We start from the raw sequence: 26,192 nt of genomic DNA, 5'->3' as shown, positions 1-26,192 counted from the left end.
TGTTTTAACCCACTAGAATTCACTGAAAAGTAGTATTCAACTGTAAAACAGTTGAAAGACAAGTTTATATAGCTTCACAAGTCCAGAGAAGAGTATATAAAGTTGTTTCTACATGTGGTGAAGTCCCACAAGTAGAAAAGAATGCACATTATAGGAATCAGCTAGAAATCAGTAGTCATTCAGAGCAAATACTAATGAATATCACAGAATAGTGAGAGAACTAGTGTAAAAGACACCAAAATGTAAGTCTCTAGTCTAGAAAGGATGTTGTACACTGCAGAAATCCTTGAAATAGAGTTAGTTCACATGAAACCAGTGTTTCAAACCACCAGAATTCACTGAAAAGTAGTATTCAACTGTAAAACAGTTGAAAGACAAGTTTATATAGCTTCGTAAATCCAGAGAAGAGTGTATAAAGTTGTTTCTACATGTGGTGAAGTCCCACAAGTAGAAAAGAAGGCCCATTATGGGAAACAGCTAGAAATCAGTAGTCATTCAGAGCCAATACTAATGAATATCACAGAATAGTGAGAGAACAAGTGTAAAAGACCTCAAAATGTAAGTTTCCAGTCTAGAAAAGATGCTATAGTCTACAGAAATCCTTGAAATAGAGTTACTTCACAAGAAAACAGTGTTTCAACCCACTAGAATTCACTGAAAAGTAGTACTCAACTGTAAAACAGTTGAAAGACAAGTGTATATAGCTTCTCAAGTTCAGAGAAGAGTGTATAAAGTTGTTTCTACATGTGGTGAAGTCCCACAGGTAGAAACGAAGGCCCATTATGGGAAACAGCTAGAAATCAGTAGTAATTCAGAGCAAATACTAACGAATATCACAGAATAGTGAGAGAACTAGTGTAAACGACATCAAAATGTAAGTCTGTAGTCTAGAAAGGATATTGTACACTGCACAAATCCTTGAAATAGAGTTAGTTCACATGAAACGAGTGTTTCAAACCACCAGAATTCACTGAAAAGTAGTATTTAACTGTAAAACAGTTGAAAGACAAGTTTATATAGCTTCGCAAGTCCAGAGAAGAGTGTATAAAGTTGTTTCTACATGTGGTGAAGTCCCACAAGTAGAAAAGAAGGCCCATTATGGGAAACAGCTAGAAATCAGTAGTCATTCAGAGCCAATACTAATGAATATCACAGAATAGTGAGAGAACAAGTGTAAAAGACATCAAAATGTAAGTCTCTTGTCTAGAAAGGATGATGTACACTGCAGAAATCCTTGAAAAAGAGTTAGTTCACATGAAACCAGTGTTTCAAACCACCAGAATTCACTGAAAAGTAGTATTTAACTGTAAAACAGTTGAAAGACAAGTTTATATAGCTTCGTAAATCCAGAGAAGAGTGTATAAAGTTGTTTCTACATGTGGTGAAGTCCCACAAGTAGAAAAGAAGGCCCATTATGGGAAACAGCTAGAAATCAGTAGTCATTCAGAGCCAATACTAATGAATATCACAGAATAGTGAGAGAACAAGTGTAAAAGACCTCAAAATGTAAGTTTCCAGTCTAGAAAAGATGCTATACTCTACAGAAATCCTTGAAATAGAGTTACTTCACAAGAAAACAGTGTTTCAACCCACTAGAATTCACTGAAAAGTAGTACTCAACTGTAAAACAGTTGAAAGACAAGTGTATATAGCTTCTCAAGTTCAGAGAAGAGTGTATAAAGTTGTTTCTACATGTGGTGAAGTCCCACAGGTAGAAACGAAGGCCCATTATGGGAAACAGCTAGAAATCAGTAGTAATTCAGAGCAAATACTAACGAATATCACAGAATAGTGAGAGAACTGTGTAAACGACATCAAAATGTAAGTCTGTAGTCTAGAAAGGATATTGTACACTGCACAAATCCTTGAAATAGAGTTAGTTCACATGAAACGAGTGTTTCAAACCACCAGAATTCACTGAAAAGTAGTATTTAACTGTAAAACAGTTGAAAGACAAGTTTATATAGCTTCGCAAGTCCAGAGAAGAGTGTATAAAGTTGTTTCTACATGTGGTGAAGTCCCACAAGTAGAAAAGAAGGCCCATTATGGGAAACAGCTAGAAATCAGTAGTCATTCAGAGCCAATACTAATGAATATCACAGAATAGTGAGAGAACAAGTGTAAAAGACATCAAAATGTAAGTTTCTCCTCTAGAAAGGATGCTATACACTACAGAAATCCTTGAAATAGAGTTACTTCACAAGAAAACAGTGTTTTAACCCACTAGAATTCACTGAAAAGTAGTATTCAACTGTAAAACAGTTGAAAGACAAGTTTATATAGCTTCACAAGTCCAGAGAAGAGTATATAAAGTTGTTTCTACATGTGGTGAAGTCCCACAAGTAGAAAAGAATGCCCATTATAGGAATCAGCTAGAAATCAGTAGTCATTCAGAGCAAATACTAATGAATATCACAGAATAGTGAGAGAACTAGTGTAAAAGACACCAAAATGTAAGTCTCTAGTCTAGAAAGGATGTTGTACACTGCAGAAATCCTTGAAATAGAGTTAGTTCACATGAAACCAGTGTTTCAAACCACCAGAATTCACTGAAAAGTAGTATTCAACTGTAAAACAGTTGAAAGACAAGTTTATATAGCTTCGTAAATCCAGAGAAGAGTGTATAAAGTTGTTTCTACATGTGGTGAAGTCCCACAAGTAGAAAAGAAGGCCCATTATGGGAAACAGCTAGAAATCAGTAGTCATTCAGAGCCAATACTAATGAATATCACAGAATAGTGAGAGAACAAGTGTAAAAGACCTCAAAATGTAAGTTTCCAGTCTAGAAAAGATGCTATAGTCTACAGAAATCCTTGAAATAGAGTTACTTCACAAGAAAACAGTGTTTCAACCCACTAGAATTCACTGAAAAGTAGTACTCAACTGTAAAACAGTTGAAAGACAAGTGTATATAGCTCCTCAAGTTCAGAGAAGAGTGTATAAAGTTGTTTCTACATGTGGTGAAGTCCCACAGGTAGAAACGAAGGCCCATTATGGGAAACAGCTAGAAATCAGTAGTAATTCAGAGCAAATACTAACGAATATCACAGAATAGTGAGAGAACTGTGTAAACGACATCAAAATGTAAGTCTGTAGTCTAGAAAGGATATTGTACACTGCACAAATCCTTGAAATAGAGTTAGTTCACATGAAACGAGTGTTTCAAACCACCAGAATTCACTGAAAAGTAGTATTTAACTGTAAAACAGTTGAAAGACAAGTTTATATAGCTTCGCAAGTCCAGAGAAGAGTGTATAAAGTTGTTTCTACATGTGGTGAAGTCCCACAAGTAGAAAAGAAGGCCCATTATGGGAAACAGCTAGAAATCAGTAGTCATTCAGAGCCAATACTAATGAATATCACAGAATAGTGAGAGAACAAGTGTAAAAGACCTCAAAATGTAAGTTTACAGTCTAGAAAGGATGCTATACTCTACAGAAATCCTTGAAATAGAGTTACCTCACAAGAAAACAGTGTTTCAACCCACTAGAATTCACTGAAAAGTAGTACTCAACTGTAAAACAGTTGAAAGACAAGTGTATATAGCTTCTCAAGTTCAGAGAAGAATGTATAAAGTTGTTTTTACATGTGGTGAAGTCCCACAAGTAGAAAAGAAGGCCCATTATAGGAAACAGCTAGAAATCAGTAGTCATTCAGAGCAAATACTAATGAATATCACAGAATAGTGAGAGAACAAGTGTAAAAGACATCAAAATGAAAGTGTCTTGTCTAGAAAGGATGTTGTACACTGCAGAAATCTTTGAAATAGAGTTAGTTCACATGAAACGAGTGTTTCAAACCACCAGAATTCACTGAAAAGTAGTATTCAACTGTAAAACAGTTGAAAGACACGTGTGTATAGCTTCTCAAGTTCAGAGAAGAGTGTATCAAGTTGTTTCTACATGTGGTGAAGTCCCACAAGTAGAAAAGAAGGCCCATTATAGGAAAGAGCTAGAAAGCAGTAGTAATTCAGAGGAAATACTAGTGAATATCATTGAATTGTGTGAGAACAAGTGGAAAACCATCAAAATGTAAGTTACTAGTCTAGAAAGGATGTTGTACACTGCATAAATCCTTGAAATAGATTTAGTTCACATGAAACCAGTGTTTCAAACCAACAGAATTCACTGAAAAGTAGTATTCAACTGTAAAACAGTTGAAAGACAAGTGTATATAGCTTCACAAGTCCAGAGAAGAGTACATAAAGTTGTTTCTACATGTGGTGAAGTCTCACAAGTAGAAAAGAATGCACATTATAGGAAACAGCTAGAAATCAGTAGTCATTCAGATCAAATACTAATGAATATCACAGAATAGTGAGAGAACAACTATAAAAGACATCAAAATGTAAGTCTCTAGTCTAGAAATGATGTTGTACACTGCAGAAATCCTTGAAATAGAGTTAGTTCACAGGAAACCAGTGTTTTAAACCACCGGAATTCACTGAAAAGTAGTATTCAACTGTAAAACAGTTGAAAGACAAGTGTATGTAGCTTCGCAAGTTCAGAGAAGAGTGTATAAAGTTGCTTCTACATGTGGTGAAGTCCCACAAGTAGAAAAGAAGGCCCATTATAGGAAACAGCTAGAAATCAGTAGTCATTCAGAGCAAATACTAATGAATATCACAGAATAGTGAGAGAACAAGTGTAAAAGACATCAAAATGTAAGTCTCTAGTCTAGAAAGGATGTTGTACACTGCAGAAATCCTTGAAATAGAGTTAGTTCACATGAAACCAGTGTTTGAAACCACCAGAATTCACTGAAAAGTAGTATTCAACTGTAAAACAGTTGAAAGACAAGTTTATATAGCTTCGTAAATCCAGAGAAGAGTGTATAAAGTTGTTTCTACATGTGGTGAAGTCCCACAAGAAGAAAAGAAGGCCCATTATGGGAAACAGCTAGAAATCAGTAGTCATTAAGAGCCAATACTAATGAATATCACAGAATAGTGAGAGAACAAGTGTAAAAGACCTCAAAATGTAAGTTTCCAGTCTAGAAAAGATGCTATAGTCTACAGAAATCCTTGAAATAGAGTTACTTCACAAGAAAACAGTGTTTCAACCCACTAGAATTCACTGAAAAGTAGTACTCAACTGTAAAACAGTTGAAAGACAAGTGTATATAGCTTCTCAAGTTCAGAGAAGAGTGTATAAAGTTGTTTCTACATGTGGTGAAGTCCCACAGGTAGAAACGAAGGCCCATTATGGGAAACAGCTAGAAATCAGTAGTAATTCAGAGCAAATACTAACGAATATCACAGAATAGTGAGAGAACTAGTGTAAACGACATCAAAATGTAAGTCTGTAGTCTAGAAAGGATATTGTACACTGCACAAATCCTTGAAATAGAGTTAGTTCACATGAAACGAGTGTTTCAAACCACCAGAATTCACTGAAAAGTAGTATTTAACTGTAAAACAGTTGAAAGACAAGTTTATATAGCTTCGCAAGTCCAGAGAAGAGTGTATAAAGTTGTTTCTACATGTGGTGAAGTCCCACAAGTAGAAAAGAAGGCCCATTATGGGAAACAGCTAGAAATCAGTAGTCATTCAGAGCCAATACTAATGAATATCACAGAATAGTGAGAGAACAAGTGTAAAAGACATCAAAATGTAAGTTTCTCCTCTAGAAAGGATGCTATACACTACAGAAATCCTTGAAATAGAGTTACTTCACAAGAAAACAGTGTTTTAACCCACTAGAATTCACTGAAAAGTAGTATTCAACTGTAAAACAGTTGAAAGACAAGTTTATATAGCTTCACAAGTCCAGAGAAGAGTATATAAAGTTGTTTCTACATGTGGTGAAGTCCCACAAGTAGAAAAGAATGCCCATTATAGGAATCAGCTAGAAATCAGTAGTCATTCAGAGCAAATACTAATGAATATCATAGAATTGTGTGAGAACAAGTGGAAAACCATCAAAATGTAAGTTACTAGTCTAGAAAGGATGTTGTACACTGCAGAAATACTTGAAATAGATTTAGTTCACATGAAACCAGTGTTTCAAACCAACAGAATTCACTGAAAAGTAGTATTCAACTGTAAAACAGTTGAAAGACAAGTGTATATAGCTTCACAAGTCCAGAGAAGAGTACATAAAGTTGTTTCTACATGTGGTGAAGTCTCACAAGTAGAAAAGAATGCACATTATAGGAAACAGCTAGAAATCAGTAGTCATTCAGATCAAATACTAATGAATATCACAGAATAGTGAGAGAACAACTATAAAAGACATCAAAATGTAAGTCTCTAGTCTGGAAATGATGTTGTACACTGCAAAAATCCTTGAAATAGAGTTAGTTCACATGAAACCACTGTTTGAAACCACCAGAATTCACTGAAAAGTAGTATTCAACTGTAAAGCAGTTGAAAAACAAGTGTGTATAGCTTCTCAAGTTCAGAGAAGAGTGTATAAAGTTGTTTCTACATGTGGTGAAGTCCCACAAGTAGAAAAGAAGGCCCATTATGGGAAACAGCTAGAAATCAGTAGTCATTCAGAGCAAATACTAATGAATATCACAGAATGGTGAGAGAACAAGTGTAAAAGACATCAAAATGTAAGTCTCTAGTATAGAAAGGATGTTGTACACTGCACAAATCTTTGAAATAGAGTTAGTTCACATGAAACCAGTGTTTCAAACCACCAGAATTCACTGAAAAGTAGTATTTAACTGTAAAACAGTTGAAAGACAAGTTTATATAGCTTCGTAAATCCAGAGAAGAGTGTATAAAGTTGTTTCTACATGTGGTGAAGTCCCACAAGTAGAAAAGAAGGCCCATTATGGGAAACAGCTAGAAATCAGTAGTCATTCAGAGCCAATACTAATGAATATCACAGAATAGTGAGAGAACAAGTGTAAAAGACCTCAAAATGTAAGTTTCCAGTCTAGAAAAGATGCTATAGTCTACAGAAATCCTTGAAATAGAGTTACTTCACAAGAAAACAGTGTTTCAACCCACTAGAATTCACTGAAAAGTAGTACTCAACTGTAAAACAGTTGAAAGACAAGTGTATATAGCTTCTCAAGTTCAGAGAAGAGTGTATAAAGTTGTTTCTACATGTGGTGAAGTCCCACAGGTAGAAACGAAGGCCCATTATGGGAAACAGCTAGAAATCAGTAGTAATTCAGAGCAAATACTAACGAATATCACAGAATAGTGAGAGAACTAGTGTAAACGACATCAAAATGTAAGTCTGTAGTCTAGAAAGGATATTGTACACTGCACAAATCCTTGAAATAGAGTTAGTTCACATGAAACGAGTGTTTCAAACCACCAGAATTCACTGAAAAGTAGGACTCAACTGTAAAACAGTTGAAAGACAAGTGTATATAGCTTCTCAAGTTCAGAGAAGAGTGTATAAAGTTGTTTTTACATGTGGTGAAGTCCCACAAGTAGAAAAGAAGGGCCATTATAGGAAACGGCTGTAAATCAGTAGTCATTCAGAGCAAATACTAATGAATATCACAGAATAGTGAGAGAACAAGTGTAAAAGACATCAAAATGAAAGTGTCTAGTCTAGAAAGGATGTTGTACAATGCAGAAATCTTTGAAATAGAGTTAGTTCACATGAAACCAGTGTTTCAAACAACCAGAATTCACTGAAAAGTACTATTCAACTGTAAAACAGTTGAAAGACAAGTTTATATAGATTCACAAGTTCACAGAAGAGTGTATAAAGTTGTTTCTACATGTGGTGAAGTCCCACAAGTAGAAAAGAAGGCCCATTATGGGAAACAGCTAGAAATAAGTAGTCATTCAGAGCCAATACTAATGAATATCACAGAATAGTGAGAGAACAAGTGTAAAAGACCTCAAAATGTAAGTTTCCAGTCTAGAAAAGATGCTATAGTCTACAGAAATCCTTGAAATAGAGTTACTTCACAAGAAAACAGTGTTTCAACCCACTAGAGTTCACTGAAAAGTAGTACTCAACTGTAAAACAGTTGAAAGACAAGTGTATATAGCTTCTCAAGTTCAGAGAAGAGTGTATAAAGTTGTTTCTACATGTGGTGAAGTCCCACAGGTAGAAACGAAGGCCCATTATGGGAAACAGCTAGAAATCAGTAGTAATTAAGAGCAAATACTAACGAATATCACAGAATAGTGAGAGAACAAGTGTAAAAGACATCAAATTGTAAGTCTCTTGTCTAGAAAGAAGGTTGTACTCTGCGGAAATCCTTGAAATAGAGTTAGTTCACATGAAACCAGTGTTTCAAACCACCGGAATTCACTGAAAAGTAGTATTTAACTGTAAAACAGTTGAAAGACAAGTTTATATAGCTTCGCAAGTCCAGAGAAGAGTGTATAAAGTAGTTTCTACATGTGGTGAAGTCCCACAAGTAGAAAAGAATGCACATTATAGGAAACAGCTAGAAATCAGTAGTCATTCAGAGCAAATACTAATGAATATCACAGAATAGTGAGAGAACAAGTGTAAAAGACATCAAAATGTAAGTCTCTAGTCTAGAAAGGATGTTGTACACTGCAAAAATCCTTGAAATAGAGTTAGTTCACATGAAACCAGTGTTTCAAACCAACAGAATTCACTGAAAAGTAGTACTCAACTGTAAAACAGTTGAAAGACAAGTTTATATAGCTTCACAAGTCCAGAGAAGAGTACATAAAGTTGTTTCTACATGTGGTGAAGTCCCACAAGTAGAAAAGAATGCACATTATAGGAAACAGCTAGAAATCAGTAGTCATTCAGAGCAAATACTAATGAATATCACAGAATAGTGAGAGAACAAGTGTAAAAGACATCAAAATGTAAGTCTCTAGTCTAGAAAGGATGTTGTACATGGCACAAATCCTTGAAATAGAGTTAGTTCACATGAAACCAGTGTTTGAAACCGCCAGAATTCACTGAAAAGTAGTATTCAACTGTAAAACAGTTGAAAAACAAGTGTGTATAGCTTCTCAAGTTCAGAGAAGAGTGTATAAAGTTGTTTCTACATGTGGTGAAGTCCCAGAAGTAGAAAAGAAAGCCCATTATGGGAAACAGCTAGAAATCAGTAGTCATTCAGAGCAAATACTAATGAATATCACAGAATAGTGAGAGAACAAGTGTAAAAGACATCAAAATGTAAGTCTCTGGTCTAGAAAGGATGTTCTACACTGCACAAATTCTTGAAATAGAGTTAGTTCACATGAAACTAGTGTTTGAAAGCACCAGAATTCACTGAAAAGTAGTATTCAACTGTAAAACAGTTGAAAGACACGTGTGTATAGCTTCTCAAGTTCAGAGAAGAGTGTATCAAGTTGTTTCTACATGTGGTGAAGTCCCACAAGTAGAAAAGAAGGCCCATTATAGGAAACAGCTAGAAAGCAGTAGTAATTCAGAGGAAATACTAATGAATATCATAGAATAGTGTGAGAACAAGTGGAAAACCATCAAAATGTAAGTTACTAGTCTAGAAAGGATGTTGTACACTGCAGAAATACTTGAAATAGATTTAGTTCACATGAAACCAGTGTTTCAAACCAACAGAATTCACTGAAAAGTAGTATTCAACTGTAAAACAGTTGAAACACAAGTGTATATAGCTTCACAAGTCCAGAGAAGAGTACATAAAGTTGTTTCTACATGTGGTGAAGTCTCACAAATAGAAAAGAATGCACATTATAGGAAACAGCTAGAAATCAGTAGTCATTCAGATCAAATACTAATGAATATCACAGAATAGTGAGAGAACAAGTGTAAAAGACATCAAAATGTAAGTCTCTAGTCTAGAAAGGATGTTGTACACTGCACAAATTCTTGAAATAGAGTTAGTTCACATGAAACCAGTGTTTGAAACCACCAGAATTCACTGAAAAGTAGTATTCAACTGTAAAGCAGTTGAAAAACAAGTGTGTATAGCTTCTCAAGTTCAGAGAAGAGTGTATAAAGTTGTTTCTACATGTGGTGAAGTCCCACAAGTAGAAAAGAAGGCCCATTATGGGAAACAGCTAGAAATCAGTAGTCATTCAGAGCAAATACTAATGAATATCACAGAATGGTGAGAGAACAAGTGTAAAAGACATCAAAATGTAAGTCTCTAGTATAGAAAGGATGTTGTACACTGCACAAATCTTTGAAATAGAGTTAGTTCACATGAAACCAGTGTTTCAAACCACCAGAATTCACTGAAAAGTAGTATTTAACTGTAAAACAGTTGAAAGAAAAGTGTGTATAGCTTCTCAAGTTCAGAGAAGGGTGTATAAAGTTTCTTCTACATGTGGTGAAGTCCCACAAGTATACCAGAAGGCCCATTATAGGACACTGCAAGAAAGCATTAGTAATTCACAGCAAATATTAATGAATATCACAGAATAGTGAGAGAACAAGTGTAAAAGACATCAAAATGTAAGTCTCTAGTCGAGAAAGGATGTTGTACACTGCAGAAATCCTTGAAATAGAGTTAGTTCACATGAAACCAGTGTTTCAAACCAACAGAATTCACTGAAAAGTAGTATTCCACTGTAAAACAGTTGAAAGACAAGTTTATATAGCTTCGCAAGTCCAGAGAAGAGTGTATCAAGTTGTTTCTACATGTGGTGAAGTCCCACAAGTAGAAAAGAAGGCCCATTATAGGAAACAGCTAGAAAGCAGTAGTAATTCAGAGGAAATACTAATGAATATCATAGAATTGTGTGAGAACAAGTGGAAAACCATCAAAATGTAAGTTACTAGTCTAGAAAGGATATTGTACACTGCAGAAATCCTTGAAATAGATTTAGTTCACATGAAACCAGTGTTTCAAACCAACAGAATTCACTGAAAAGTAGTATTCAACTGTAAAACAGTTGAAAGACAAGTGTATATAGCTTCACAAGTCCAGAGAAGAGTACATAAAGTTGTTTCTACATGTGGTGAAGTCTCACAAGTAGAAAAGAATGCACATTATAGGAAACAGCTAGAAATCAGTAGTCATTCAGATCAAATACTAATGAATATCACAGAATAGTGAGAGAACAACTATAAAAGACATCAAAATGTAAGTCTCTAGTCTGGAAATGATGTTGTACACTGCAAAAATCCTTGAAATAGAGTTAGTTCACATGAAACCACTGTTTGAAACCACCAGAATTCACTGAAAAGTAGTATTCAACTATAAAGCAGTTGAAAAACAAGTGTGTATAGCTTCTCAAGTTCAGAGAAGAGTGTATAAAGTTGTTTCTACATGTGGTGAAGTCCCACAAGTAGAAAAGAAGGCCCATTATGGGAAACAGCTAGAAATCAGTAGTCATTCAGAGCAAATACTAATGAATATCACAGAATGGTGAGAGAACAAGTGTAAAAGACATCAAAATGTAAGTCTCTAGTATAGAAAGGATGTTGTACACTGCACAAATCTTTGAAATAGAGTTAGTTCACATGAAACCAGTGTTTCAAACCACCAGAATTCACTGAAAAGTAGTATTTAACTGTAAAACAGTTGAAAGACAAGTTTATATAGCTTCGTAAATCCAGAGAAGAGTGTATAAAGTTGTTTCTACATGTGGTGAAGTCCCACAAGTAGAAAAGAAGGCCCATTATGGGAAACAGCTAGAAATCAGTAGTCATTCAGAGCCAATACTAATGAATATCACAGAATAGTGAGAGAACAAGTGTAAAAGACCTCAAAATGTAAGTTTCCAGTCTAGAAAAGATGCTATAGTCTACAGAAATCCTTGAAATAGAGTTACTTCACAAGAAAACAGTGTTTCAACCCACTAGAATTCACTGAAAAGTAGTACTCAACTGTAAAACAGTTGAAAGACAAGTGTATATAGCTTCTCAAGTTCAGAGAAGAGTGTATAAAGTTGTTTCTACATGTGGTGAAGTCCCACAGGTAGAAACGAAGGCCCATTATGGGAAACAGCTAGAAATCAGTAGTAATTCAGAGCAAATACTAACGAATATCACAGAATAGTGAGAGAACTAGTGTAAACGACATCAAAATGTAAGTCTGTAGTCTAGAAAGGATATTGTACACTGCACAAATCCTTGAAATAGAGTTAGTTCACATGAAACGAGTGTTTCAAACCACCAGAATTCACTGAAAAGTAGGACTCAACTGTAAAACAGTTGAAAGACAAGTGTATATAGCTTCTCAAGTTCAGAGAAGAGTGTATAAAGTTGTTTTTACATGTGGTGAAGTCCCACAAGTAGAAAAGAAGGGCCATTATAGGAAACGGCTGTAAATCAGTAGTCATTCAGAGCAAATACTAATGAATATCACAGAATAGTGAGAGAACAAGTGTAAAAGACATCAAAATGAAAGTGTCTAGTCTAGAAAGGATGTTGTACAATGCAGAAATCTTTGAAATAGAGTTAGTTCACATGAAACCAGTGTTTCAAACAACCAGAATTCACTGAAAAGTACTATTCAACTGTAAAACAGTTGAAAGACAAGTTTATATAGATTCACAAGTTCAGAGAAGAGTGTATAAAGTTGTTTCTACATGTGGTGAAGTCCCACAAGTAGAAAAGAAGGCCCATTATGGGAAACAGCTAGAAATAAGTAGTCATTCAGAGCCAATACTAATGAATATCACAGAATAGTGAGAGAACAAGTGTAAAAGACCTCAAAATGTAAGTTTCCAGTCTAGAAAAGATGCTATAGTCTACAGAAATCCTTGAAATAGAGTTACTTCACAAGAAAACAGTGTTTCAACCCACTAGAGTTCACTGAAAAGTAGTACTCAACTGTAAAACAGTTGAAAGACAAGTGTATATAGCTTCTCAAGTTCAGAGAAGAGTGTATAAAGTTGTTTCTACATGTGGTGAAGTCCCACAGGTAGAAACGAAGGCCCATTATGGAAAACAGCTAGAAATCAGTAGTAATTAAGAGCAAATACTAACGAATATCACAGAATAGTGAGAGAACAAGTGTAAAAGACATCAAATTGTAAGTCTCTTGTCTAGAAAGAAGGTTGTACTCTGCGGAAATCCTTGAAATAGAGTTAGTTCACATGAAACCAGTGTTTCAAACCAACGGAATTCACTGAAAAGTAGTATTTAACTGTAAAACAGTTGAAAGACAAGTTTATATAGCTTCGCAAGTCCAGAGAAGAGTGTATAAAGTAGTTTCTACATGTGGTGAAGTCCCACAAGTAGAAAAGAATGCACATTATAGGAAACAGCTAGAAATCAGTAGTCATTCAGAGCAAATACTAATGAATATCACAGAATAGTGAGAGAACAAGTGTAAAAGACATCAAAATGTAAGTCTCTAGTCTAGAAAGGATGTTGTACACTGCAAAAATCCTTGAAATAGAGTTAGTTCACATGAAACCAGTGTTTCAAACCAACAGAATTCACTGAAAAGTAGTACTCAACTGTAAAACAGTTGAAAGACAAGTTTATATAGCTTCACAAGTCCAGAGAAGAGTACATAAAGTTGTTTCTACATGTGGTGAAGTCCCACAAGTAGAAAAGAATGCACATTATAGGAAACAGCTAGAAATCAGTAGTCATTCAGAGCAAATACTAATGAATATCACAGAATAGTGAGAGAACAAGTGTAAAAGACATCAAAATGTAAGTCTCTAGTCTAGAAAGGATGTTGTACATGGCACAAATCCTTGAAATAGAGTTAGTTCACATGAAACCAGTGTTTGAAACCGCCAGAATTCACTGAAAAGTAGTATTCAACTGTAAAACAGTTGAAAAACAAGTGTGTATAGCTTCTCAAGTTCAGAGAAGAGTGTATCAAGTTGTTTCTACATGTGGTGAAGTCCCACAAGTAGAAAAGAAGGCCCATTATAGGAAACAGCTAGAAAGCAGTAGTAATTCAGAGGAAATACTAATGAATATCATAGAATAGTGAGAGAACAAGTGTAAAAGACATCAAAATGTAAGTTTCTCCTCTAGAAAGGATGCTATCCACTACAGAAATCCTTGAAATAGAGTTACTTCACAAGAAAACAGTGTTTTAACCCACTAGAATTCACTGAAAAGTAGTATTCAACTGTAAAACAGTTGAAAGACAAGTTTATATAGCTTCACAAGTCCAGAGAAGAGTATATAAAGTTGTTTCTACATGTGGTGAAGTCCCACAAGTAGAAAAGAATGCACATTATAGGAATCAGCTAGAAATCAGTAGTCATTCAGAGCAAATACTAATGAATATCACAGAATAGTGAGAGAACTAGTGTAAAAGACACCAAAATGTAAGTCTCTAGTCTAGAAAGGATGTTGTACACTGCAGAAATCCTTGAAATAGAGTTAGTTCACATGAAACCAGTGTTTCAAACCACCAGAATTCACTGAAAAGTAGTATTCAACTGTAAAACAGTTGAAAGACAAGTTTATATAGCTTCGTAAATCCAGAGAAGAGTGTATAAAGTTGTTTCTACATGTGGTGAAGTCCCACAAGTAGAAAAGAAGGCCCATTATGGGAAACAGCTAGAAATCAGTAGTCATTCAGAGCCAATACTAATGAATATCACAGAATAGTGAGAGAACAAGTGTAAAAGACCTCAAAATGTAAGTTTCCAGTCTAGAAAAGATGCTATAGTCTACAGAAATCCTTGAAATAGAGTTACTTCACAAGAAAACAGTGTTTCAACCCACTAGAATTCACTGAAAAGTAGTACTCAACTGTAAAACAGTTGAAAGACAAGTGTATATAGCTTCTCAAGTTCAGAGAAGAGTGTATAAAGTTGTTTCTACATGTGGTGAAGTCCCACAGGTAGAAACGAAGGCCCATTATGGGAAACAGCTAGAAATCAGTAGTAATTCAGAGCAAATACTAACGAATATCACAGAATAGTGAGAGAACTAGTGTAAACGACATCAAAATGTAAGTCTGTAGTCTAGAAAGGATATTGTACACTGCACAAATCCTTGAAATAGAGTTAGTTCACATGAAACGAGTGTTTCAAACCACCAGAATTCACTGAAAAGTAGTATTTAACTGTAAAACAGTTGAAAGACAAGTTTATATAGCTTCGCAAGTCCAGAGAAGAGTGTATAAAGTTGTTTCTACATGTGGTGAAGTCCCACAAGTAGAAAAGAAGGCCCATTATGGGAAACAGCTAGAAATCAGTAGTCATTCAGAGCCAATACTAATGAATATCACAGAATAGTGAGAGAACAAGTGTAAAAGACATCAAAATGTAAGTCTCTTGTCTAGAAAGGATGATGTACACTGCAGAAATCCTTGAAAAAGAGTTAGTTCACATGAAACCAGTGTTTCAAACCACCAGAATTCACTGAAAAGTAGTATTTAACTGTAAAACAGTTGAAAGACAAGTTTATATAGCTTCGTAAATCCAGAGAAGAGTGTATAAAGTTGTTTCTACATGTGGTGAAGTCCCACAAGTAGAAAAGAAGGCCCATTATGGGAAACAGCTAGAAATCAGTAGTCATTCAGAGCCAATACTAATGAATATCACAGAATAGTGAGAGAACAAGTGTAAAAGACCTCAAAATGTAAGTTTCCAGTCTAGAAAAGATGCTATACTCTACAGAAATCCTTGAAATAGAGTTACTTCACAAGAAAACAGTGTTTCAACCCACTAGAATTCACTGAAAAGTAGTACTCAACTGTAAAACAGTTGAAAGACAAGTGTATATAGCTTCTCAAGTTCAGAGAAGAGTGTATAAAGTTGTTTCTACATGTGGTGAAGTCCCACAGGTAGAAACGAAGGCCCATTATGGGAAACAGCTAGAAATCAGTAGTAATTCAGAGCAAATACTAACGAATATCACAGAATAGTGAGAGAACTGTGTAAACGACATCAAAATGTAAGTCTGTAGTCTAGAAAGGATATTGTACACTGCACAAATCCTTGAAATAGAGTTAGTTCACATGAAACGAGTGTTTCAAACCACCAGAATTCACTGAAAAGTAGTATTTAACTGTAAAACAGTTGAAAGACAAGTTTATATAGCTTCGCAAGTCCAGAGAAGAGTGTATAAAGTTGTTTCTACATGTGGTGAAGTCCCACAAGTAGAAAAGAAGGCCCATTATGGGAAACAGCTAGAAATCAGTAGTCATTCAGAGCCAATACTAATGAATATCACAGAATAGTGAGAGAACAAGTGTAAAAGACATCAAAATGTAAGTTTCTCCTCTAGAAAGGATGCTATACACTACAGAAATCCTTGAAATAGAGTTACTTCACAAGAAAACAGTGTTTTAACCCACTAGAATTCACTGAAAAGTAGTATTCAACTGTAAAACAGTTGAAAGACAAGTTTATATAGCTTCACAAGTCCAGAGAAGAGTATATAAAGTTGTTTCTACATGTGGTGAAGTCCCACAAGTAGAAAAGAATGCCCATTATAGGAATCAGCTAGAAATCAGTAGTCATTCAGAGCAAATACTAATGAATATCACAGAATAGTGAGAGAACTAGTGTAAAAGACACCAAAATGTAAGTCTCTAGTCTAGAAAGGATGTTGTACACTGCAGAAATCCTTGAAATAGAGTTAGTTCACATGAAACCAGTGTTTCAAACCACCAGAATTCACTGAAAAGTAGTATTCAACTGTAAAACAGTTGAAAGACAAGTTTATATAGCTTCGTAAATCCAGAGAAGAGTGTATAAAGTTGTTTCTACATGTGGTGAAGTCCCACAAGTAGAAAAGAAGGCCCATTATGGGAAACAGCTAGAAATCAGTAGTCATTCAGAGCCAATACTAATGAATATCACAGAATAGTGAGAGAACAAGTGTAAAAGACCTCAAAATGTAAGTTTCCAGTCTAGAAAAGATGCTATAGTCTACAGAAATCCTTGAAATAGAGTTACTTCACAAGAAAACAGTGTTTCAACCCACTAGAATTCACTGAAAAGTAGTACTCAACTGTAAAACAGTTGAAAGACAAGTGTATATAGCTCCTCAAGTTCAGAGAAGAGTGTATAAAGTTGTTTCTACATGTGGTGAAGTCCCACAGGTAGAAACGAAGGCCCATTATGGGAAACAGCTAGAAATCAGTAGTAATTCAGAGCAAATACTAACGAATATCACAGAATAGTGAGAGAACTGTGTAAACGACATCAAAATGTAAGTCTGTAGTCTAGAAAGGATATTGTACACTGCACAAATCCTTGAAATAGAGTTAGTTCACATGAAACGAGTGTTTCAAACCACCAGAATTCACTGAAAAGTAGTATTTAACTGTAAAACAGTTGAAAGACAAGTTTATATAGCTTCGCAAGTCCAGAGAAGAGTGTATAAAGTTGTTTCTACATGTGGTGAAGTCCCACAAGTAGAAAAGAAGGCCCATTATGGGAAACAGCTAGAAATCAGTAGTCATTCAGAGCCAATACTAATGAATATCACAGAATAGTGAGAGAACAAGTGTAAAAGACCTCAAAATGTAAGTTTACAGTCTAGAAAGGATGCTATACTCTACAGAAATCCTTGAAATAGAGTTACCTCACAAGAAAACAGTGTTTCAACCCACTAGAATTCACTGAAAAGTAGTACTCAACTGTAAAACAGTTGAAAGACAAGTGTATATAGCTTCTCAAGTTCAGAGAAGAATGTATAAAGTTGTTTTTACATGTGGTGAAGTCCCACAAGTAGAAAAGAAGGCCCATTATAGGAAACAGCTAGAAATCAGTAGTCATTCAGAGCAAATACTAATGAATATCACAGAATAGTGAGAGAACAAGTGTAAAAGACATCAAAATGAAAGTGTCTTGTCTAGAAAGGATGTTGTACACTGCAGAAATCTTTGAAATAGAGTTAGTTCACATGAAACAAGTGTTTCAAACCACCAGAATTCACTGAAAAGTAGTATTCAACTGTAAAACAGTTGAAAGACACGTGTGTATAGCTTCTCAAGTTCAGAGAAGAGTGTATCAAGTTGTTTCTACATGTGGTGAAGTCCCACAAGTAGAAAAGAAGGCCCATTATAGGAAAGAGCTAGAAAGCAGTAGTAATTCAGAGGAAATACTAGTGAATATCATTGAATTGTGTGAGAACAAGTGGAAAACCATCAAAATGTAAGTTACTAGTCTAGAAAGGATGTTGTACACTGCATAAATCCTTGAAATAGATTTAGTTCACATGAAACCAGTGTTTCAAACCAACAGAATTCACTGAAAAGTAGTATTCAACTGTAAAACAGTTGAAAGACAAGTGTATATAGCTTCACAAGTCCAGAGAAGAGTACATAAAGTTGTTTCTACATGTGGTGAAGTCTCACAAGTAGAAAAGAATGCACATTATAGGAAACAGCTAGAAATCAGTAGTCATTCAGATCAAATACTAATGAATATCACAGAATAGTGAGAGAACAACTATAAAAGACATCAAAATGTAAGTCTCTAGTCTAGAAATGATGTTGTACACTGCAGAAATCCTTGAAATAGAGTTAGTTCACAGGAAACCAGTGTTTTAAACCACCGGAATTCACTGAAAAGTAGTATTCAACTGTAAAACAGTTGAAAGACAAGTGTATGTAGCTTCGCAAGTTCAGAGAAGAGTGTATAAAGTTGCTTCTACATGTGGTGAAGTCCCACAAGTAGAAAAGAAGGCCCATTATAGGAAACAGCTAGAAATCAGTAGTCATTCAGAGCAAATACTAATGAATATCACAGAATAGTGAGAGAACAAGTGTAAAAGACATCAAAATGTAAGTCTCTAGTCTAGAAAGGATGTTGTACACTGCAGAAATCCTTGAAATAGAGTTAGTTCACATGAAACCAGTGTTTGAAACCACCAGAATTCACTGAAAAGTAGTATTCAACTGTAAAACAGTTGAAAGACAAGTTTATATAGCTTCGTAAATCCAGAGAAGAGTGTATAAAGTTGTTTCTACATGTGGTGAAGTCCCACAAGAAGAAAAGAAGGCCCATTATGGGAAACAGCTAGAAATCAGTAGTCATTAAGAGCCAATACTAATGAATATCACAGAATAGTGAGAGAACAAGTGTAAAAGACCTCAAAATGTAAGTTTCCAGTCTAGAAAAGATGCTATAGTCTACAGAAATCCTTGAAATAGAGTTACTTCACAAGAAAACAGTGTTTCAACCCACTAGAATTCACTGAAAAGTAGTACTCAACTGTAAAACAGTTGAAAGACAAGTGTATATAGCTTCTCAAGTTCAGAGAAGAGTGTATAAAGTTGTTTCTACATGTGGTGAAGTCCCACAGGTAGAAACGAAGGCCCATTATGGGAAACAGCTAGAAATCAGTAGTAATTCAGAGCAAATACTAACGAATATCACAGAATAGTGAGAGAACTAGTGTAAACGACATCAAAATGTAAGTCTGTAGTCTAGAAAGGATATTGTACACTGCACAAATCCTTGAAATAGAGTTAGTTCACATGAAACGAGTGTTTCAAACCACCAGAATTCACTGAAAAGTAGGACTCAACTGTAAAACAGTTGAAAGACAAGTGTATATAGCTTCTCAAGTTCAGAGAAGAGTGTATAAAGTTGTTTTTACATGTGGTGAAGTCCCACAAGTAGAAAAGAAGGGCCATTATAGGAAACGGCTGTAAATCAGTAGTCATTCAGAGCAAATACTAATGAATATCACAGAATAGTGAGAGAACAAGTGTAAAAGACATCAAAATGAAAGTGTCTAGTCTAGAAAGGATGTTGTACAATGCAGAAATCTTTGAAATAGAGTTAGTTCACATGAAACCAGTGTTTCAAACAACCAGAATTCACTGAAAAGTACTATTCAACTGTAAAACAGTTGAAAGACAAGTTTATATAGATTCACAAGTTCAGAGAAGAGTGTATAAAGTTGTTTCTACATGTGGTGAAGTCCCACAAGTAGAAAAGAAGGCCCATTATGGGAAACAGCTAGAAATAAGTAGTCATTCAGAGCCAATACTAATGAATATCACAGAATAGTGAGAGAACAAGTGTAAAAGACCTCAAAATGTAAGTTTCCAGTCTAGAAAAGATGCTATAGTCTACAGAAATCCTTGAAATAGAGTTACTTCACAAGAAAACAGTGTTTCAACCCACTAGAGTTCACTGAAAAGTAGTACTCAACTGTAAAACAGTTGAAAAACAAGTGTGTATAGCTTCTCAAGTTCAGAGAAGAGTGTATCAAGTTGTTTCTACATGTGGTGAAGTCCCACAAGTAGAAAAGAAGGCCCATTATAGGAAACAGCTAGAAAGCAGTAGTAATTCAGAGGAAATACTAATGAATATCATAGAATAGTGAGAGAACAAGTGTAAAAGACATCAAAATGTAAGTTTCTCCTCTAGAAAGGATGCTATCCACTACAGAAATCCTTGAAATAGAGTTACTTCACAAGAAAACAGTGTTTTAACCCACTAGAATTCACTGAAAAGTAGTATTCAACTGTAAAACAGTTGAAAGACAAGTTTATATAGCTTCACAAGTCCAGAGAAGAGTATATAAAGTTGTTTCTACATGTGGTGAAGTCCCACAAGTAGAAAAGAATGCACATTATAGGAATCAGCTAGAAATCAGTAGTCATTCAGAGCAAATACTAATGAATATCACAGAATAGTGAGAGAACTAGTGTAAAAGACACCAAAATGTAAGTCTCTAGTCTAGAAAGGATGTTGTACACTGCAGAAATCCTTGAAATAGAGTTAGTTCACATGAAACCAGTGTTTCAAACCACCAGAATTCACTGAAAAGTAGTATTCAACTGTAAAACAGTTGAAAGACAAGTTTATATAGCTTCGTAAATCCAGAGAAGAGTGTATAAAGTTGTTTCTACATGTGGTGAAGTCCCACAAGTAGAAAAGAAGGCCCATTATGGGAAACAGCTAGAAATCAGTAGTCATTCAGAGCCAATACTAATGAATATCACAGAATAGTGAGAGAACAAGTGTAAAAGACCTCAAAATGTAAGTTTCCAGTCTAGAAAAGATGCTATAGTCTACAGAAATCCTTGAAATAGAGTTACTTCACAAGAAAACAGTGTTTCAACCCACTAGAATTCACTGAAAAGTAGTACTCAACTGTAAAACAGTTGAAAGACAAGTGTATATAGCTTCTCAAGTTCAGAGAAGAGTGTATAAAGTTGTTTCTACATGTGGTGAAGTCCCACAGGTAGAAACGAAGGCCCATTATGGGAAACAGCTAGAAATCAGTAGTAATTCAGAGCAAATACTAACGAATATCACAGAATAGTGAGAGAACTAGTGTAAACGACATCAAAATGTAAGTCTGTAGTCTAGAAAGGATATTGTACACTGCACAAATCCTTGAAATAGAGTTAGTTCACATGAAACGAGTGTTTCAAACCACCAGAATTCACTGAAAAGTAGTATTTAACTGTAAAACAGTTGAAAGACAAGTTTATATAGCTTCGCAAGTCCAGAGAAGAGTGTATAAAGTTGTTTCTACATGTGGTGAAGTCCCACAAGTAGAAAAGAAGGCCCATTATGGGAAACAGCTAGAAATCAGTAGTCATTCAGAGCCAATACTAATGAATATCACAGAATAGTGAGAGAACAAGTGTAAAAGACATCAAAATGTAAGTCTCTTGTCTAGAAAGGATGATGTACACTGCAGAAATCCTTGAAAAAGAGTTAGTTCACATGAAACCAGTGTTTCAAACCACCAGAATTCACTGAAAAGTAGTATTTAACTGTAAAACAGTTGAAAGACAAGTTTATATAGCTTCGTAAATCCAGAGAAGAGTGTATAAAGTTGTTTCTACATGTGGTGAAGTCCCACAAGTAGAAAAGAAGGCCCATTATGGGAAACAGCTAGAAATCAGTAGTCATTCAGAGCCAATACTAATGAATATCACAGAATAGTGAGAGAACAAGTGTAAAAGACCTCAAAATGTAAGTTTCCAGTCTAGAAAAGATGCTATACTCTACAGAAATCCTTGAAATAGAGTTACTTCACAAGAAAACAGTGTTTCAACCCACTAGAATTCACTGAAAAGTAGTACTCAACTGTAAAACAGTTGAAAGACAAGTGTATATAGCTTCTCAAGTTCAGAGAAGAGTGTATAAAGTTGTTTCTACATGTGGTGAAGTCCCACAGGTAGAAACGAAGGCCCATTATGGGAAACAGCTAGAAATCAGTAGTAATTCAGAGCAAATACTAACGAATATCACAGAATAGTGAGAGAACTGTGTAAACGACATCAAAATGTAAGTCTGTAGTCTAGAAAGGATATTGTACACTGCACAAATCCTTGAAATAGAGTTAGTTCACATGAAACGAGTGTTTCAAACCACCAGAATTCACTGAAAAGTAGTATTTAATTGTAAAACAGTTGAAAGACAAGTTTATATAGCTTCGCAAGTCCAGAGAAGAGTGTATAAAGTTGTTTCTACATGTGGTGAAGTCCCACAAGTAGAAAAGAAGGCCCATTATGGGAAACAGCTAGAAATCAGTAGTCATTCAGAGCCAATACTAATGAATATCACAGAATAGTGAGAGAACAAGTGTAAAAGACATCAAAATGTAAGTTTCTCCTCTAGAAAGGATGCTATACACTACAGAAATCCTTGAAATAGAGTTACTTCACAAGAAAACAGTGTTTTAACCCACTAGAATTCACTGAAAAGTAGTATTCAACTGTAAAACAGTTGAAAGACAAGTTTATATAGCTTCACAAGTCCAGAGAAGAGTATATAAAGTTGTTTCTACATGTGGTGAAGTCCCACAAGTAGAAAAGAATGCCCATTATAGGAATCAGCTAGAAATCAGTAGTCATTCAGAGCAAATACTAATGAATATCACAGAATAGTGAGAGAACTAGTGTAAAAGACACCAAAATGTAAGTCTCTAGTCTAGAAAGGATGTTGTACACTGCAGAAATCCTTGAAATAGAGTTAGTTCACATGAAACCAGTGTTTCAAACCACCAGAATTCACTGAAAAGTAGTATTCAACTGTAAAACAGTTGAAAGACAAGTTTATATAGCTTCGTAAATCCAGAGAAGAGTGTATAAAGTTGTTTCTACATGTGGTGAAGTCCCACAAGTAGAAAAGAAGGCCCATTATGGGAAACAGCTAGAAATCAGTAGTCATTCAGAGCCAATACTAATGAATATCACAGAATAGTGAGAGAACAAGTGTAAAAGACCTCAAAATGTAAGTTTCCAGTCTAGAAAAGATGCTATAGTCTACAGAAATCCTTGAAATAGAGTTACTTCACAAGAAAACAGTGTTTCAACCCACTAGAATTCACTGAAAAGTAGTACTCAACTGTAAAACAGTTGAAAGACAAGTGTATATAGCTCCTCAAGTTCAGAGAAGAGTGTATAAAGTTGTTTCTACATGTGGTGAAGTCCCACAGGTAGAAACGAAGGCCCATTATGGGAAACAGCTAGAAATCAGTAGTAATTCAGAGCAAATACTAACGAATATCACAGAATAGTGAGAGAACTGTGTAAACGACATCAAAATGTAAGTCTGTAGTCTAGAAAGGATATTGTACACTGCACAAATCCTTGAAATAGAGTTAGTTCACATGAAACGAGTGTTTCAAACCACCAGAATTCACTGAAAAGTAGTATTTAACTGTAAAACAGTTGAAAGACAAGTTTATATAGCTTCGCAAGTCCAGAGAAGAGTGTATAAAGTTGTTTCTACATGTGGTGAAGTCCCACAAGTAGAAAAGAAGGCCCATTATGGGAAACAGCTAGAAATCAGTAGTCATTCAGAGCCAATACTAATGAATATCACAGAATAGTGAGAGAACAAGTGTAAAAGACCTCAAAATGTAAGTTTACAGTCTAGAAAGGATGCTATACTCTACAGAAATCCTTGAAATAGAGTTACCTCACAAGAAAACAGTGTTTCAACCCACTAGAATTCACTGAAAAGTAGTACTCAACTGTAAAACAGTTGAAAGACAAGTGTATATAGCTTCTCAAGTTCAGAGAAGAATGTATAAAGTTGTTTTTACATGTGGTGAAGTCCCACAAGTAGAAAAGAAGGCCCATTATAGGAAACAGCTAGAAATCAGTAGTCATTCAGAGCAAATACTAATGAATATCACAGAATAGTGAGAGAACAAGTGTAAAAGACATCAAAATGAAAGTGTCTTGTCTAGAAAGGATGTTGTACACTGCAGAAATCTTTGAAATAGAGTTAGTTCACATGAAACGAGTGTTTCAAACCACCAGAATTCACTGAAAAGTAGTATTCAACTGTAAAACAGTTGAAAGACACGTGTGTATAGCTTCTCAAGTTCAGAGAAGAGTGTATCAAGTTGTTTCTACATGTGGTGAAGTCCCACAAGTAGAAAAGAAGGCCCATTATAGGAAAGAGCTAGAAAGCAGTAGTAATTCAGAGGAAATACTAGTGAATATCATTGAATTGTGTGAGAACAAGTGGAAAACCATCAAAATGTAAGTTACTAGTCTAGAAAGGATGTTGTACACTGCATAAATCCTTGAAATAGATTTAGTTCACATGAAACCAGTGTTTCAAACCAACAGAATTCACTGAAAAGTAGTATTCAACTGTAAAACAGTTGAAAGACAAGTGTATATAGCTTCACAAGTCCAGAGAAGAGTACATAAAGTTGTTTCTACATGTGGTGAAGTCTCACAAGTAGAAAAGAATGCACATTATAGGAAACAGCTAGAAATCAGTAGTCATTCAGATCAAATACTAATGAATATCACAGAATAGTGAGAGAACAACTATAAAAGACATCAAAATGTAAGTCTCTAGTCTAGAAATGATGTTGTACACTGCAGAAATCCTTGAAATAGAGTTAGTTCACAGGAAACCAGTGTTTTAAACCACCGGAATTCACTGAAAAGTAGTATTCAACTGTAAAACAGTTGAAAGACAAGTGTATGTAGCTTCGCAAGTTCAGAGAAGAGTGTATAAAGTTGCTTCTACATGTGGTGAAGTCCCACAAGTAGAAAAGAAGGCCCATTATAGGAAACAGCTAGAAATCAGTAGTCATTCAGAGCAAATACTAATGAATATCACAGAATAGTGAGAGAACAAGTGTAAAAGACATCAAAATGTAAGTCTCTAGTCTAGAAAGGATGTTGTACACTGCAGAAATCCTTGAAATAGAGTTAGTTCACATGAAACCAGTGTTTGAAACCACCAGAATTCACTGAAAAGTAGTATTCAACTGTAAAACAGTTGAAAGACAAGTTTATATAGCTTCGTAAATCCAGAGAAGAGTGTATAAAGTTGTTTCTACATGTGGTGAAGTCCCACAAGAAGAAAAGAAGGCCCATTATGGGAAACAGCTAGAAATCAGTAGTCATTAAGAGCCAATACTAATGAATATCACAGAATAGTGAGAGAACAAGTGTAAAAGACCTCAAAATGTAAGTTTCCAGTCTAGAAAAGATGCTATAGTCTACAGAAATCCTTGAAATAGAGTTACTTCACAAGAAAACAGTGTTTCAACCCACTAGAATTCACTGAAAAGTAGTACTCAACTGTAAAACAGTTGAAAGACAAGTGTATATAGCTTCTCAAGTTCAGAGAAGAGTGTATAAAGTTGTTTCTACATGTGGTGAAGTCCCACAGGTAGAAACGAAGGCCCATTATGGGAAACAGCTAGAAATCAGTAGTAATTCAGAGCAAATACTAACGAATATCACAGAATAGTGAGAGAACTGTGTAAACGACATCAAAATGTAAGTCTGTAGTCTAGAAAGGATATTGTACACTGCACAAATCCTTGAAATAGAGTTAGTTCACATGAAACGAGTGTTTCAAACCACCAGAATTCACTGAAAAGTAGTATTTAACTGTAAAACAGTTGAAAGACAAGTTTATATAGCTTCGCAAGTCCAGAGAAGAGTGTATAAAGTTGTTTCTACATGTGGTGAAGTCCCACAAGTAGAAAAGAAGGCCCATTATGGGAAACAGCTAGAAATCAGTAGTCATTCAGAGCCAATACTAATGAATATCACAGAATAGTGAGAGAACAAGTGTAAAAGACATCAAAATGTAAGTTTCTCCTCTAGAAAGGATGCTATACACTACAGAAATCCTTGAAATAGAGTTACTTCACAAGAAAACAGTGTTTTAACCCACTAGAATTCACTGAAAAGTAGTATTCAACTGTAAAACAGTTGAAAGACAAGTTTATATAGCTTCACAAGTCCAGAGAAGAGTATATAAAGTTGTTTCTACATGTGGTGAAGTCCCACAAGTAGAAAAGAATGCCCATTATAGGAATCAGCTAGAAATCAGTAGTCATTCAGAGCAAATACTAATGAATATCACAGAATAGTGAGAGAACTAGTGTAAAAGACACCAAAATGTAAGTCTCTAGTCTAGAAAGGATGTTGTACACTGCAGAAATCCTTGAAAT

The sequence above is a fragment of the Cnephaeus nilssonii genome (assembly GCF_951640355.1).
Source record: "Cnephaeus nilssonii genome assembly, chromosome: 12".
NCBI lineage: Eukaryota > Metazoa > Chordata > Mammalia > Chiroptera > Vespertilionidae > Cnephaeus > Cnephaeus nilssonii.
Note: the sequence above shows the minus strand (reverse complement) of the source record.